The sequence below is a fragment of the Euprymna scolopes genome, chromosome 30 (genome assembly GCF_053919585.1).
Source record: "Euprymna scolopes isolate OS-2025 chromosome 30, ASM5391958v1, whole genome shotgun sequence".
In the NCBI taxonomy this organism is placed as follows: Eukaryota; Metazoa; Mollusca; class Cephalopoda; order Sepiida; family Sepiolidae; genus Euprymna; species Euprymna scolopes.
Genome location: NC_136511.1, coordinates 65,011,945 through 65,028,453, shown reverse-complemented (window position 1 = coordinate 65,028,453; position 16,509 = coordinate 65,011,945). Strand labels below are relative to the sequence as shown.

The 16,509-nt window shown below is 33.9% G+C and overlaps 1 protein-coding gene across 2 annotated transcripts in view; it reads left to right on the top strand.

The window, feature by feature from the left end:
• LOC145254829 (RAB6-interacting golgin-like) overlaps positions 1-16,509 on the top strand; it is a 73,137-nt gene that overhangs the window by 25,194 nt on the left and 31,434 nt on the right. The gene's annotated exons all lie outside the window — the stretch shown is intronic.

Here is a 16,509-nt window from a genome sequence, read left to right as displayed (position 1 = left end):
ATTGTTTTGGGCTCGAATTAAGTTATTAAGTTAGATCCATGTCCAAGAACCTATATCTAAAATTTCAAATGTTTAGACCCCAAATTGTCAGTTTGGTAGAGTTCTCAAAGGTCAAATCGTTGAACTTTGACCCCCTTAACAGCCAAATTTCTGACCGAAATTCAATCACATAGATTTTCCGAAATCTCGGTACCCTGTATATCAAATTTAGTCGGACTAAAACTGGACAGTTATTACGTAGGGAAATGCACGCGCGCACACCCTCCACACACCTTTTTATAGATTAATAAAAATACAATTCCAATGTTTTAAATATTGAAAATAAAATCGAAATTGTTCTGCGTTATGTTTATCATATTACTAGGATGTCCAAAGTCACTGAAGGATTTTGAACTTAAATAGATTCCTCCTTTTTGATATCTTTTCATAATTTTTAACACCATCTAAGACATTGGGAAAGTTTAAAATGCAAAATTCAAACCATTATGAAAAAATGTCGAATGTTGTCTGTTTTCAGCTTAACATATTTGTGCTCTTTCCAAAACATTAATAACAGATTGTAGAATCTCTGTATTGTGATTTAACTTATTTCGTTCCTGATGTTTTCCTTCGATTCTTGTAGGATTTGGGGTTTAACGGTCTAAGATATCCTAAGAAAAAGTCAAACGTGGTGGCCATTTGACATTGCTATAGTGAAATAATGTGGTCTCAAAATTGACCCCTGATTTGGGTAAAACAAGTTCACAACTTGCGAACGTTGTTCAATGCTATACTTATCCACAATTTGTAGAATATCTGAAAGAAATAACCATTAATGGTATAAATAATTTATAACTCTTCAGTGACTATTTGGACACCATATACCTTGTGTGATTTTGTGATAAAGGGACAACTGACTTAGTTTTCAATTATTACGTTTTTTTCACTTTATTTTTTATTCAAATCTCTTATTTCTCCAACTTATAATTTAATTGGAGCGGGAGTGGGGAGGGGCACAAGGGAAAGGAGTAGTGGCAGCCGCCATAAATAAAAATGCCCCCTCCCTCCCCACGCACACAAAAACTTTCCTTGTGCAGATGGGATTCTGCAATGGCGAATACCCCCCCCTCCAAGTAATAAAAATTATTACTGAATTATTGAATGAATTGCCAGAAACTTTGGGTTTTAACCTACACCATACCAATTTTCTAACAATATGGAACTTTCAAGGATAAGTTCTGTATTTGGAAACCAATTATCATATCCTTTTGTTTTCAACAATCATTGCCTTTCTGTGTCCCTCAAAGGCATTTCATTAATATTTTCCTTTTATATGTGCTATTTAGCAAAATAATTTCAAACATCAGTATTTTGCTTGAAAATCCATGGACTAAGGATTCTAATTTAAACTTTGTATTTAGCTCCAACAAATTTATTCTATAGTGATTTTTTTTTTTTTTTTTTTTTTTTTTTTTTTTTTTAAATGAAATTTGAACATGTATCTATTAATGTTGGTACGATTAATTGGAAAAATTAGTCTAATTTCCGATTCCAAACTGATTCTTTAAAATTTTTAAATAAATGAAACTTTTTTTTTTTTTTTTTTAACATGCTGTTAGCATGCGTGGCCGTGGTTGTAAATTTTGCAACCAACCTAAGACCGTGATTAAACCTGGTGCGAATCTTATTCGTCCTCCAATTTTTATTTTATTTTTTTTCCTTATTCAAGTTTTGGTAAGTAACATTGTTAGTGAGAAGTTTCTTTTATTTGTCTTTCCGAAAGTATAAGATATTGTTGGTAGGATCCCCCCCCCCCTGTAAGCTGTTAATGGAAAACCGGTTTTCCCTGCACTTCTATGGCATTTCCATAAAGTTTTTCTTGCTGTGCTGAATTGTGGATTCATCTGAAGACTTGCAATTGATCAAATGTTAGATGGGGGGAGGGTAGTAATTAAAATGAGTGGCACGTCCAGTTTTCGTTTAATTTTTTCAGTTAAAAACCTAATAGATAATTTGTGTAGATCAAAGAATTGGAAAGAAATATACTTTATTGCTTGGTTTAGTTGAAATCTTAGAGCAAGACTGATTTTTAACGTGTGTATAATATACATATGTAATCCTTTCAAAACCAAATTCAATTCATTCCTAAGTTATACTTCATAAAAGAAATCTTGCATGTGCTTTCAATAGTGGAAGACCCTTAAACTGTATGTTATATATATATATATATATAAGTAAATTGATGAAAACGCTTGCCTTAATGACTTTAGAACTTTTAAAGAGTTCTAATCTGTCTGACTCTATGCCACTGAATTTCTCAGTCCTGGTAACAAATGGATATAAAGAGGCTCCCCCATCAAAATAGCAGTTATACTAGCAGGTCATCTGGCATTGCTTCGTCATAAAGTAGGCTTAAATATTATTTTGATTACTGCAGATTTCATTCTATTATATTGGACCCAATATATAATAATGATTAAAAAAAAAAAAAAACTATATACCACTACAGAGAATCTGAACAAAAACATTTAGCTTTTTTTTTTTTTTTTTTTCCTTTGACATTAATGCTTGAGCTATGAAGACCTGTGTACTGCAAGGCTAAAAATTAAAATGTGAGCCAATAGCTATTAGATTGCGAATGCATATTCGTAATGCTATCGTTCGACCTTCACCTGGCAAATTTTTATTAATTTTATATATTTGCACCAATTTTCCCTGGCTAAAACCCAAATATAAAGTTTTGCATGGGTTCGAATACCTTATGTATTAGTTTTTGGTCTCCAGATATGAAAAAATAGAAAGTAAATACAATGAAAATATTTTTATGTGACCTTGATCTGTCAGGTCTCATTTTTCAGGATTTAACCCAGTTTGTAATTTTATTTGAAAATTTGTTTTGTGTTAAACCCCCCCCCCACACACACACACGTACACACCCTACAAAATTGGAGTTTGAATATTATTAAAAGAAAGCATGACTAAGTTTATCCAATTTTTTTTCTGCTTTAAAACCTAGGTGATGCCCCTTTCTCTTCCCTGCAACACTTCTCACAGAAGACGTGAGCCTGTCTCTGCTCTATTGTTTTCATAGCAAATGCTCATCTGAGCTTCAATCTATGGTCCCCCCCCTCCTTTAAGAAAAACACTTTAGCTACAACCACTATCAACAATATCCTCAATTCTCTCTGTGCAAAAATCTAAATGCAGATTTCATGAACAAAGCTTCTTAGAACTGCACACCTGTAGAACTCTGAGTGTGCAATTTACACGAGATACTTTTCTTTTATCCTTATATTCGCTTTCATGTCTGTTCAAACTGCTTCTTGTTATTGTTAGATCACTGAATTTGAGCCTGGTCAGTACCAGACGGGTTCCCATTTGGGAATATCAGATGCTGTAAGAATGATGACACCTCCTTGCAAGAAAATCCCAGTTGTTATCTCCCCTGAATAGGATATAGATGCGACTGGGGACTGTTAGTGAACTTGATATTCCTATGAAACTGCCTCCTTTGGAGTGGGGGGGGGGTGAAGCTGGTTCAACACCCCTGGGATTAATGCTGCAGGCTTTTTTTTTTTTTTTAATGCTAAAAAAAAAAATTATCTCTGAGGTCTTTATTTATTCCTTCCTCTCAAATCCATCCAATTGACTGTGCGCCTCAAGTGTCTTACATCTATTCTTTCAATGTGACCAAACCAATAAAGTTTCCTGTTCGACATGCATCTCTCTATACTGTCCAGAATGTATTTATTTACCTCCTCTGCAGGAGGTTAGACACAAGGTCAGCTAGTTTTGGAAAGCCAGCTAGTCATTTTAACTTCTAAAAATGCCTGAACAGCCCCATCGGCATTCTTAGATGTGCCTTAGGCAATTAGCAGCATGCTAATGCTATCTTAGAAGGTAAATTCTGGGAAAGTAAACCTCCTATAACTGAACAGAATGATACCCCAGCCTAACGGCAAGTCGGTCAACAATTTTGAAGTTGGTCTCATTTGCTTTAAATGATCAGAAGTTGACGATCTACTTCTGATCGATAGCTTCAATTGGTTTAAGGATTATATAAACCTAACAAACGGACGTAAAAACTAATTCATTGATGCAAATGAATAAAGGCTTGAATGTAAGACTAAAATTTTCACCACAAAAACAAAACAAAAAAAAATGAACTGTTAAATGCTTTAGCACTTTTGCGCTTGTGATTTCTTTGGTCTTTATTTTTGGGAAAGTTAAATCTGGGCAGAGAAGCAACATGACTTTTGTGAAAGTTCAAAAAAAAAAAAAAAAAAATCAAAACAAATAGAAATCTCGAGTGCACAAATGCTTAAAATTTTAGTAAATCTTAACCAAAAATTTTTCCGCTAGTGACGGTTTCAAATTGTTCAAATTTTTTTTTTTTTTTTTTTTTTTTTTTATGAACATTGTTCAAATTTGTTTCTCAATTTTCATTATTACAAAAAAAACTTAATTCATTAAATATTCCAGTAATTAATGCTTTCTGCTACTGTATTAATTTACTTGATTTTCGCAAAAGATCTGTAAATTTTGCTATCTATCTCCTCCCTTGCTGTGACTTCAACTATTTTTGAAAATGAAATTCAAATCCACAGAAAGGCAAATTTTTGTATTTTAGAAATATTTTTGCTTATAAAGTCTGGGAGCAGCTTTTAAATTAAATCTCTGAACATCCTTCACTGATGCTGCTACTCCATTTGTTTTCTTAAATATTAACTTTAAAAGATGATCTTCATATAGGGCCATTTCCAGAGATGGATGCTCTAATTTTGGATTATTCGGACTACTGTTTTTATCTTGAGTTATGGTTGATGTTTAGGTGTTTTGTAAAATTCTGGAAGTACACAGAATTTTAAATGGAACCTCTTATTTAATCCACTGGGGATAGCATTTTCTCGTTCACTTAGGATGTTTGTCCGGTCAGGATTAAGTAACTTGCAACTCTATTTTTAGTATTGCTCCTGTGCTGAGTATTGACCCTTCCATTTCCAGAAGAGTAACAGAGCTGAATTTTTACTTAGTATTTTATCTGTTATGCCACAGTTTAAAATAGATCCGAAGGTCAGAAGTTACATCTACTGAAACGTGATAATAATGCTCAAGATCAGAACAATTGTGCAAATTTAGATGGGACAATCCTCCCCAGACATTATCTTCTGTTTAATAGAGTAGGTGGAAAGTGGGAGGGGGGTGGAGTAACTTCCAGTGATATCGTTCCTCTGCATATTATGGTGTTAAGTGGGGATAACTTGAGATTATCATCACATGGATTAGCGAGTGATTAAATGAGAATTCTGACATTATTTCCTCCTGTATATTAGAGTAGAGGGGAATAAGCAGAGTGGGGTAATTTCTGGCAATGACGTCATTCTTCATCAATTGGAAACAACTTGAGATCACTGATTTTTCACTTTTTTTAATAAGCCACCCCCCCCAGTCTTTATATCCTCCTTTTTATTCGAGTACGTGTGTAATGTATTGTGGTATACATTACTCAATGAAAAATGCCAATGTCTGGGTAATGCCAGGTATCTCCGCTAGTTTATAATATAAATCTCACCTGTGTATGTATACCTGCTTAAAACTTTTGACAGAGGTTATGGATTTTTGAGATCGGTATCGTTTGGAAGCTAAACTCTTTGAATGACCTATCGAAAAATTGGCTAAAAACATTTTCTTCACCCTCAACTGGGCACTTTTCTACAAGGAGGGGTCTCTTTTTTTTTTTTTTTTTTTTTTTTTTTTTTCTTCGATATTTTCGAAAGTCATCCCCTCTATTTGATTAGATAGCCTTAATTTAAATCTTTGCCACTTCCAGTTTGGGATGGACACAACAGTTTGGGATGGACACAACAGCAAAGATGTAACTTTTTTTTTTTTTTCATTCTTTTCCTTTTTGGCAGGACGGGTTCAAGCTTGCCTGTCTACCACTTTTTTTTTTTTTTTTTTCTCAACACACACTTAACACCCGGGCACCCAGGCTAGCTAAAAGTTGAAAATTACAGTACACATCCACAAAGCTGATTCTTTTGACAGCATTGCCTTGCACAGAATGGGCCCGTTCTGTGTAATCTTTGTAATATCTATTCTCTGTAATATCCATTCTCTTGTGTGCCACCAGAAACAAATTGGTCAGATCGACAAGATTTTTTTTTTTTTTTCAACTAGTTCAAATTAAGATCAAGATCTTATCGTATCTTATTTCTTCTGAAGAGAAATCCTTAACTGGGGAGTAGGTTTTAAAAAAAAAAAAAAAAAAAAAAAAAAAAAAAAAAAAAAAAGCTATGCACATTTTTTATTCTATTATAGTTCCCCCGTCTTCAGATAACACCAGATGACCATGTTAGTACATTAGACATACCAATTACTTGTTATAACTATTACCACTTTGTTTTTTTTGTTTTTATTTCATCCAAAAATTCGTGGACTTAAATGTAACACAAAATTTTTCTTGCAGAGCTAAACGCTTGTACTTTCTATATTACGAAAGTAAAAAGGCCTGTTTTTTCTTTTTGATGTGTATGAATGCATTATGCAAATTGAAGTGTTGCTTTCTAAGTGTTAAACTTAGTAAATGAATCGGCATAATTTAACATATCATAATACTTGGTCCGCTGCACTTTATCATAACAAATATCCATACAAAATTTCAGGCAGATCAGCGCAGTAGTTTCATAGGCGTAACTGGCAAATGGACGCATGATACAGATTAATTTTATTTACATTTTCCTTAATGTTTTTAACAAAATCACTTATGTTTGTAGTAAACACTCGACTGGTACGGTTTCTATTCTCTGAATTTTCATAAATTCCTCTTTTATTATGCATGCACACTGCTAATTATCCTTAATTTTTCTTCAGTGATATAACTGTACACTCTCGAATATCCATAGTTTTTGGTAAATTCCCAAAGGCAAATAACACCCAACCTGAGAGCTGCTCGTCAAAAATATAAATCTCACCTGTCTGTTTAAATGTATGTTTGCCTAAAACTTTTGACAGAGGCAACGGATTTTTACAAGGTCGGTATCATTTCGAAGCATGACCTTTCAGATGACATAAAAAAACAAATTGGCCAAAACATTAATTCCTTCACCCTCTGCTGGGCCTTTTTCTACAGGGAGGGTTTTTTTTTTTTTTTCTCCGCTGATATTTTTTAGTCATCCCTTTTAGATTGTCCAGCCTTAATTTAAACCTACATCACTTCTGGTTTGGCGATGGGCACAATAGCAAAGTCGTCACGTTTTCCACGATTTTTCCTCCTTCATGGTACAGGTTCGAGCCTACCTACTACCACTTTTTCACACACACGCACTTTTTTTTTTTTTTTTCTGGTAAATATTTAAACAAGGGCGCTCAGTTTTCAATGAGCAGCTTTTCAACACAACACATAAAATACAATATACAAAGAAAATACTTGCATTGCAAACAACTAAACATAAATTTACAAGACAACTGCTTAAACATTAAGCAAAAAAGAATATTGTAATCAATCCTTTATTGAAATGAAACCTGAAACTCTGTTCAATGATTGTAAGTCCTTAGAAATAATGACTTCTATAATGTCTTGTTTCTGAAGCAGATGATGAGTGATCTTAGAGCATCAGTGGAAGTCTCTCCACGTTAACTTGTCAGGGATTGCTGCGATGGTGAGAGCTACTTATTTCTGGGGTAGCTTTTGATTATTTCCTGCAAAAATAATGGGTGTTTTCTGTTGTATTCAATATTTTCTATTTCTGCCAACGCTCTGTTAATTTTAGTTATTTTCATTTCCACAGGTTGAGCTTCAGTGGTGGCATGGTCTAGTTTTTTCTTAGCTTTCTGTAGTGCTAATTTCTTAACAAAATTTTCAAAATTCTCAGCATCACTTGAAGATGAAGACTCCACTTCAATATTTGCAGTGTAAACTAGAATATTCTAATGATTTGCTCAGAAGACCTTTCATTTATATTCCAAGTTTTGCAAAGAAATTCTTTTGCACTGCTCTTCCACTAGAAATATTCATCTTTTTTGTTTTATCTACAAATATTGAAGCCAACAGAATATCATTATCAGTAAGATGTGGCTCTTCTGTTTGAGTCGAGTATCCCATTAGCTACAAGACCTTTTTCAGTCAGATTGAAAATTTTCTTTTTTTTTTTTTTTTTTTTTTTTTTTTTTCAATTCAAATAAACTCTTGCTGTCAAGTCTTCAGCTTGTAACTTTTGTTACAGTGTATGATAGCAAAAGCTCTTCCAATTCTGTTGAGTGCCATGGCTTTCAGTTAGACAATGATGGGTTGTCTATGTCCTCTAAGACTGATCTTAATTAAAGCAGTCTTTGCACCATCACTTTTGGAAGTGATACAGTTTGATTATTTTCTCTAACCTTTTCAAGAATATTTGGATGGTGACGTTTCAAATGTCTCTTCAAATTATAAGCTTGTTGGAGCACTTTTACCAAGACCACAAAATGTACTTATCTTACTTTCACACACCTTTCCAGTTCCACTGTCATCATCATTCTCATCTTCATTTGCTGTACAGTTACAAACAAAACTTTCAGATAGCAGAAAGTGCTCAAATACACTTAATTTAACTGATGTCAGTCTTGCCATACTGATAGGGATACATGTTTATATTTAAATTATTTTTAGTAATTAGTATATAATTCAAATCTGAAAAGACCACAAAAAGACTTAATTTCTAACATAAAAATGAGAACAAAAACAAAACTAAGTTTAAAGGCAAATTAGGTTAGAAAATCGGTTTAGAAATAATTTTTTGAATTCCAAGTAACATACATAGGTTTACATATAAATGACTGAATACATGATGCATAAAACAATGGATCAGTAACAACTGAAAGCGGCTAATGGCGCTCCCCTCCCCCAACTTTATTTTGTGAGTTCTTGTTTTTAAGATCTTCGTTTCAAAGCGGCTTTCATAGCTTTGCTTATTTTTCTTCTATGAAATACTGGCTTACAAGGCATTGTTCAAACAGATCTTTTAAGAGACCAGATATTCAAAAATACGAAAGTGAGGCAAAATCACAAAAACAAATTGAATGAACAAAACCTCATTGCTCTTTTTAAATGTACCATTATGCATGATTGACTACAGAAAACGTTGGCTAGCAACCTTCTACCACCACCCTGGAGAGGAAAAATTTCGTAGAATAAGACTTGGATATTTTTTTTTTTTTTTTTTTTTTTTTTTTTTTTTTTTTTTTTTTTTTTTTTTTTTTTTTTTTTTTTTTTAGCGAGGGTGAAATTGTGTCTGTGTACATTTCCCTAGCAAAGTACTGTCAATTTTCAGTCTACACTCGAGATTTGACATAAGGGGTACTGAAATTTAAAATCTTTAATTGGTTTTTGCCCAGAAATTTGGTTGTCAAGGAGTCAGTTCAACTCTACCAAACTCCTCCAATTTTGGTTTTAAATACTTTAAAGGTTACTTGGAAATGGATTAAACTTCTTGATTTGAGCCCAAAACAAATGTTATGGGGTCAAAATTGGGTTAAAGTAAAAAAAAAATAAATAAAAAAAAAAAATTGACCTCTGCGGTCTTTACCAAATTACTCGGCCAATTTTTGGTTTAAACATTTGAAATTTTACAAATTCAAACATTGGGCAAGCTTTTTAATTTTTTTTTTTTTTTTTTTTTTTTTCCGAAATTTGGCTGCCAAGGGGTCAAAGTTGTGATGTCTAGCAAACTATTCAGCCAATTTTGGGTCTAAACATTTGAAATTTTACATAAAGGGTATTCAGACATACAGCAAGCTTTTAATCAGTTTTTGGGTGAAAATTTGGTTGCTAATAGGTCAAAGTTGGAAGAGTTGACCTTTGCATGCTCCACCAAACTCCTCCGCCAATCTTGGGTCTAAACGCTTGAAATTTTAGTCAAACTTTTTAATACATGCATGCATACAAAGCCGGGCTGAACTGCTAGTACCTTCTAAAACGAATTTTCATAAAATATGAAAGAATTTAGTAAACAAGTTATAGATTCTACTTATGACGAATCATCAAAATTATTAATTTGCCTGGCAATGAAATTGCGTACAGTCTTGACACTTGGCGTGTGAGAACATCAAGAAGTGATGTATGCCGCGAGGATGTTGGGTAGAGTATGGGGGGGATATTAACTGATGCGTTTCAGAATACTTTCTGCGTTCTCGTAAAATGTTTTAAAGATGTTTAGAATCTTTTAGACAATATAATAAAAATGCATTTTTAGACCCATAGGGGTAGACTCTGTCCTTAAATTAGACTTGTGCGAGAAGAGAACAGCTGATCGCATGCATGTTATTGTGGCTTGGCTTACAGACCAGGGATGACAGGAGCTATGCGTTTCCCAGTGATTGCTTTTATTCAAGAGGGCGAGAAAGAAAACTGCGGGTAATATTAAATGTTTGAGTGACCTACCTTGAAAAAATGTCACTTAAGATAAAATAGAACAATTTTCTCCACCGCAAAAATGCTATTTTTGAGGAGTTTGAGTTGAGTGAATTTTACTGACTCCTCTGGTCCATAAATTGGCCTCGACTCCGACTCCCCAGCCCTGGTTGCTTACACCTGAAACTATCCTGTACCTCTACAAGGCCACCATTATTCCATATATGGAGTATTCACATTTGAGTCGTGCATCTACTAGTCTCTTGCTCCTGGACATGGTTCAAGCGGGTCCTGAATTGTCTTAACTGCTTCAACCTCTGTCCTATCAAAATGTTGCATCAGTCTGCTTGTTCTACAAGTATTTTAATGGTGAATGCTCTGACAAACTACAAGCCCTTGTACCCCTTCGGCGTAAATACCCTCCTCCATCAACAAACCAGGCATGAAGCAAAATTCCTCCCCTACAGATCCCTAAGAAAGCCTTCTCTTAGAGTTTCTTCCCCAGAACTGCTAGACTTTGGAATTCCCTTCCAGGTTCTTGCTTTCCCAACTGTACTGACATGCAGGAGTTCAAGTATAATGTGAACAGACTTCTTGCTGCTCAACTCCTTACATAATATCCCTGCAACTTATGTCCCCTGATAGTAGCCCCCTACATCAAAGTGGCACTGTGCCTTGTTTGGAGTGAAAATGGAATTTAAAAAAATACTAACTGGAGCTGGGGAGGCGATTCTGAATGGGGCCATTCCATGTCACGTGACACATTTCAGAAAGGTTTTCAGCAATATTTATTTAAAATCGCCCTTATAATACTTTACTCTTTTTGGCTTGTTTAGTCTTAAGGCATTACTCTTCCATGTAGTGCATAAAAAAAAAACAGTACCTCTGACTTTTTTTTTTTTGTTTTTTTTTGTTTTTTTTTGTTTTTTGTTTTTTTTTGTTTTTTGTTTTTTTTTGTTTTTTGTTTTTTTTGTTTTTTGTTTTTTTGTTTTTTGTTTTTTTGTTTTTTGTTTTTTTGTTTTTTGTTTTTTTGTTTTTTGTTTTTTTGTTTTTTTGTTTTTTTGTTTTTTGTTTTTTTTGTTTGTTTTTTTTGTTTTTTGTTTTTGTTTTTTAGTCTTTTCTAGCATCATGTGCATTACATTAAAACGGGAAGAATATTTTAAACATTGTTAAACAATGTATAAACTCTAAATTGTGCCGTTTACTTTTTTTTTTTTTGATAAAAATGTGTTTTTCTAAATTTTTATGTAGTCTTCTAATTATTGCAGTAGTCTGTTAGTAAATTCTTATTCATTGACCCCCCCCCCTGAGAAATTAAGGTATTTGTCATGTGTGTTACACCTTAGCGTCACATGCATTATCCTTGCGAAATATCATTGATTTCCAAAGTTCTGTGAAGTGGAGGAAAATACTCAAATTTGGCAACCAATCAGAATAAAGTATTTTCTTAATCTTAGTTTTTGTCCTAAGCGAATTCGTCTTTTGGTTTGGACCGCACTGTCCCTTAAAATTCAGGTTTTATAGCATAAACAATTTTCATTAAAAAGATTTCGAACATGCACAGGTTAGTGTAAAAAAAAACCTTCATTTTTTTTCATGTATGTATCATAAAAAATATATCAAGTAGTTTTTTCTTAAACTGTTTGAACGAACACACATATATATATATAGATAGAGGATAAAAATTATTACCGAAACAGTAGTAGAAACTCGCTATGAAGCAAGCAAACAACAGATGTTGTATTTGAGAGAAACAGCTTACCTTATAGGCTTGTATATACTGATGTTTATTAGCTGTTTTCTTTTCGGATAAATTTATTGTCAAGAGATAAAGCGCCTTCTAGGACTTCCTCGTCTAAGTTTTATAGGATGGTGCTTTTGGGGGGGGGGATATTTCATAGCATCTTTTGAAACTTTATGTAGTCATGTTTGGGGGCTATTTCGTCTTATAGATAATATTGGGTCATCAGGAGAGAATATGCACCGTTTCGGGGCCTTCCTCTCTACAGCTTGTTCACGTATCGGGCCCCCCCCTCACTGATGTGAGGCCCAGTTATCTGCTCAATACAGTTAAAAGAAAAGACATTGATAATTAAACGGCTCTTGTTACGAGCAACGGCTTTGTGCATGTCGTTCAATGTTCAAAGGCTACCTCTGACATTTGTTGGGACATGCACATATCGAAGAAAATAATATTAGTAACAATAATAATTGTGTGTGTGTGTGTGTGTGGTTTTTTTTTTTTCTAAAAAAAAAAAAAAAAAAAAAAACTACTCGCAGTAATAACTACACTGTAGACCCTTGCGAACATAACATACGGTATTCCTTTTCGCCTAGATTGTAACGTCAGCTTTTTAAAAAAATTTTATTTTTTGTCACGTATTAATGTTGTTTCTACTTGGCTGTTATAAGTTATTGTAAATCCAATCTAGGTGAGTATTTTCCTTGTTACGGCTTTTTCGCATCAGCCACATTTGTTGATGTGAGTCTTAGATATCTGAATCGCATTTGAATTTACTGTTCAATGCAGTAAAAATGTATAAAAATTGGCGTTTCATAACGACGGCTTTGTTTGCATGACCTTTAAATTTAAGGGCTGTCTATATCAAGTTCGTTAAGACGCGCTCATATCGAAAGAATAGAAAAACAAAACAAGAAAATGAAAAGAAAATAAACTAAAAAATTGTTAAACAAAAAAAAAAATGAAAATCATTAAATAAATCAGCACTGTGGACACATATTACCACTCGGTATTTCTTTTAACCCAGAGCTAGATGGCACATTGTTCAGTAATTTCTGTTAGACGTTTACAAGCTGCGCTTCTTTTTCAGCCTTTAATTCCAAGCTGCCCTAAAAGTTGATATAAAGAGCCTGAAATGAAACCTCTTGCTCCAATCTCAACAGCTCGAAGAATTGTAATGTAACCTTCATGGGTCAAGTCTCTTTTTAGGTCTTCATATTTCTCCATCTTGTATTGGTGTTGCTTCTCTATAAGGTACTGTCAATTCAATCAAAATGAATTTTTTTCTTTGTTATTGATGAGAGAACAATGTCTGGCCGTTGACTTTCCTTTTATAATTTTTGGATAATTACTTTGCCAGCCAGGGAGATCTGCGGCGACTATCCAATCATCGATTCTGAGAATATTTTGGTTCTATACTAGCAATGGGCTAGTTATACATTTTGATCCGATCCACATTTTTCCTCCCTCGGCAAAAAACTTGTGACTTATGTTAGCTGCTTCGGGCTTCATGTGATTACTCATTTTGTGATCAGTTCTTCCAATACCCTGTTGTGCCACTATGTATATCTCCCATTAGCAAGGGCTACTTTGCAGGAACTAAGAACATGTTCCATAGTCTGAGGTTTTTCTTTGCATACAGGACAGGTTGGATCATCCCCTTTCTTCCATTTGGCAAGGTTAGTCATTGATGGAAGCATGTCGTAAGTTGAGCGTATTATGAAACTCAACCTTAGCGGCGACATTTGCCAGATGTCATTCCACGTAATGGATCTTTTCATAGCTTCTTCCCAGTTTGTCCATTGTCCCTGCTATGACTGTTGAATGGCTTTTACGAGCCTTTTGCTTTTCTCCTTGCTCCTTATTTCCTGAATGACCAGATCTTGGCGCTCTTTGGTTGTAGCCGTAGACCATCTTTGAATGCTGGTCATTCCCAGTCCAGACTTCCCTGTCTGAGTGAACCCAATGACTTCTTTGAAGGCTGTTTTCTTTTGCTTCATTTATAGCATCTCGGACTTTCCATTTCCTTCCTGTTTTAAGAGAGGGTTGTACTGTCTTTACAACAGTGTCGTTGGAATTGTCTAACATCATCTGGAATCTGACTTTTCCTCGTATATGTTTATTTTCGCTTCGATTGCCTCAACCATACTCATAGTTACTTTATATATGAGAAGAGGCCATAAAAGAATTGGAATGAGCATGTGTCGAAGACACCATACCTTGTATTTACCTTGAAGTGGACAGCGCCCGATCGTCTTTAATCTCATCGGTTTTTATTGTCATCTTAACCTGGTTGGAGTCTTTCAAGGTTTTATCATACCATCTCCCAGGCTTTTTATTGGTTCTTCTGAGACTGTAGGAATTTTCTGACCACCCACTGAAAAACATATCTTCATGCACTTTTCCTTTTCTAAGAGAGAGGCTTCTGGACTTCTTGGGCTTGAAAGTCATTCTGGACCAAACCATCATTTCATCCATAATGCTGGGTAACTTGCGGGTGTCAGCTTCTTTTGATGTAAGGATCGTGGTATCGTCCATGTAAGCCTTTAATGGTTACATTTCGCATTCTTCGCCTAATTTAGTAGGGCTTACATTGTTTCCTGCTGCTTTGAGAATTACTTGCATTGCTAAAACAAAAAGTATAGGCGATACTGTACATCCCATTGCAATTCCCACCTCAAGTCTCATCCAGTTTGTCGTGTAGTCATTTGTGGTAAACCGCATGTGAAATCCATCAAAATACATTGCAATCATCTTGCGTATTCCCTCTGGGATGTGGTGCATTTGAAGGGATGGTTGAATCATTTGATGGGACACTGATCCATATGCATTAGCTAAATCGAGCCAAATGACGTCCAAGTCAGTTTTTTATTTTCACTCTTTGGATAGCCTCCCATATCATACTCCCATGTTCCAGACAATCAGCTATTCCAGGGATACCATATATATATATATATATATATATATATATATATATATATATATATATATATATTGAAGTAAAAAAAAAAAAAAAAAAAAAAAAAAAAAAAAATTCATTTAACTTGATCGATTTTTTTTTTTTTTTTTTTTTTTTTTTGCCCTGGCGTAAAATATGCTTAAATGATTTCAATTTGTTCAGATTTTATAATATATATATAATTCTAGTTGGAATTTCAAAAGTAAAAAGTATTTGGGTGCAATCCTCTCTTTAACCCTTGCTTTTCAATGATGTACACAACTTGGTTGTCTCCCTTTTAATTCACTGTTATACAAGACATGTATGCAGCGTCTTTCCTCCTTTTTTTTTTTTTTTTTCATGCATAGATGTAAAAATAGATGTGACTTTCTGTGTCACTGTGAAAAAGCTAAGAAATGTAAGTGTAATTTGTTTTCTTTCGTCAACTTGACTATACTTTCCACAATCCAGATTTCTAAGGTACATTTTTATTTACTTGGTAATTAAACAATATAAAATGCTTACACTTTAATCTATGAAGATTTATAATTATAGAGCTAATTCTCAATTATATTATACTGAATATATAAAGTTGTGATTTCTAGTGTTAAAAAAAGACAAGTGCTATCAACTAGAACCAAAACAGTGCTTCAACCTTAGTCATTACCGTTTGAGCTATTGTTAGTCTGCTCAGTTTTAACATTTATGTAAATGCATATTTGCACATGTGTAGAAGAGCATTTTGCCAACTTGCTAAATTGTTAAAAATTACAACCCTTTTGTCACCGGGTTGTATTAAAAATGGCTCACAGAAAAATTTGGTGCACCGCTCTACAACCTTGCATCAGAGATGCAGTTTGAAAAATGGACTTTTACAGTGAGTTATATCTATCACAACACCTCCCTCTCGTACACTTTTTTTTTTCTGGCTCATTGTTTATGCTGTTTCCTTGAATTATCAAGGTCAGATTTATACTATAAAGTCACACCTAATTATGTACTTTCACCTCCTTTTTATTTTGGTAGCTCTGTTGCATAGTGTACATGACGGACAAAATGTTTATAATAGATTATAAAGGTGAAGAGACGATGTGTGCATGAACTTTTTCTTTCTTTTTTTTTTTTTTTTTTTTTTTTTTTTTTTTTTAGTGGGTTTTCTTCAAAATAAGCACCAAAAATTCCTTTTCAAAATGGCCTAATTTTCAGTTATTCAAAATTCATGCTAATGACGATGCTTCAGATAAACAAATTTTGAATATAAAATATCTAAAATCTACTTTTGTGTTTAGATTCTTAGTTCTAATTACCCCCCTCCCCTTTCCATATCAATTTAGTTTTTGCTTTGGACCTTGTTTGAGTCCCATATTATAGCTAATCCTGTATTTTTATACAGACCCCTATCACGATTTTTGAACATCAATTTATCTTTGTGTACAGGATACACAAATACATTTTAACCATTTC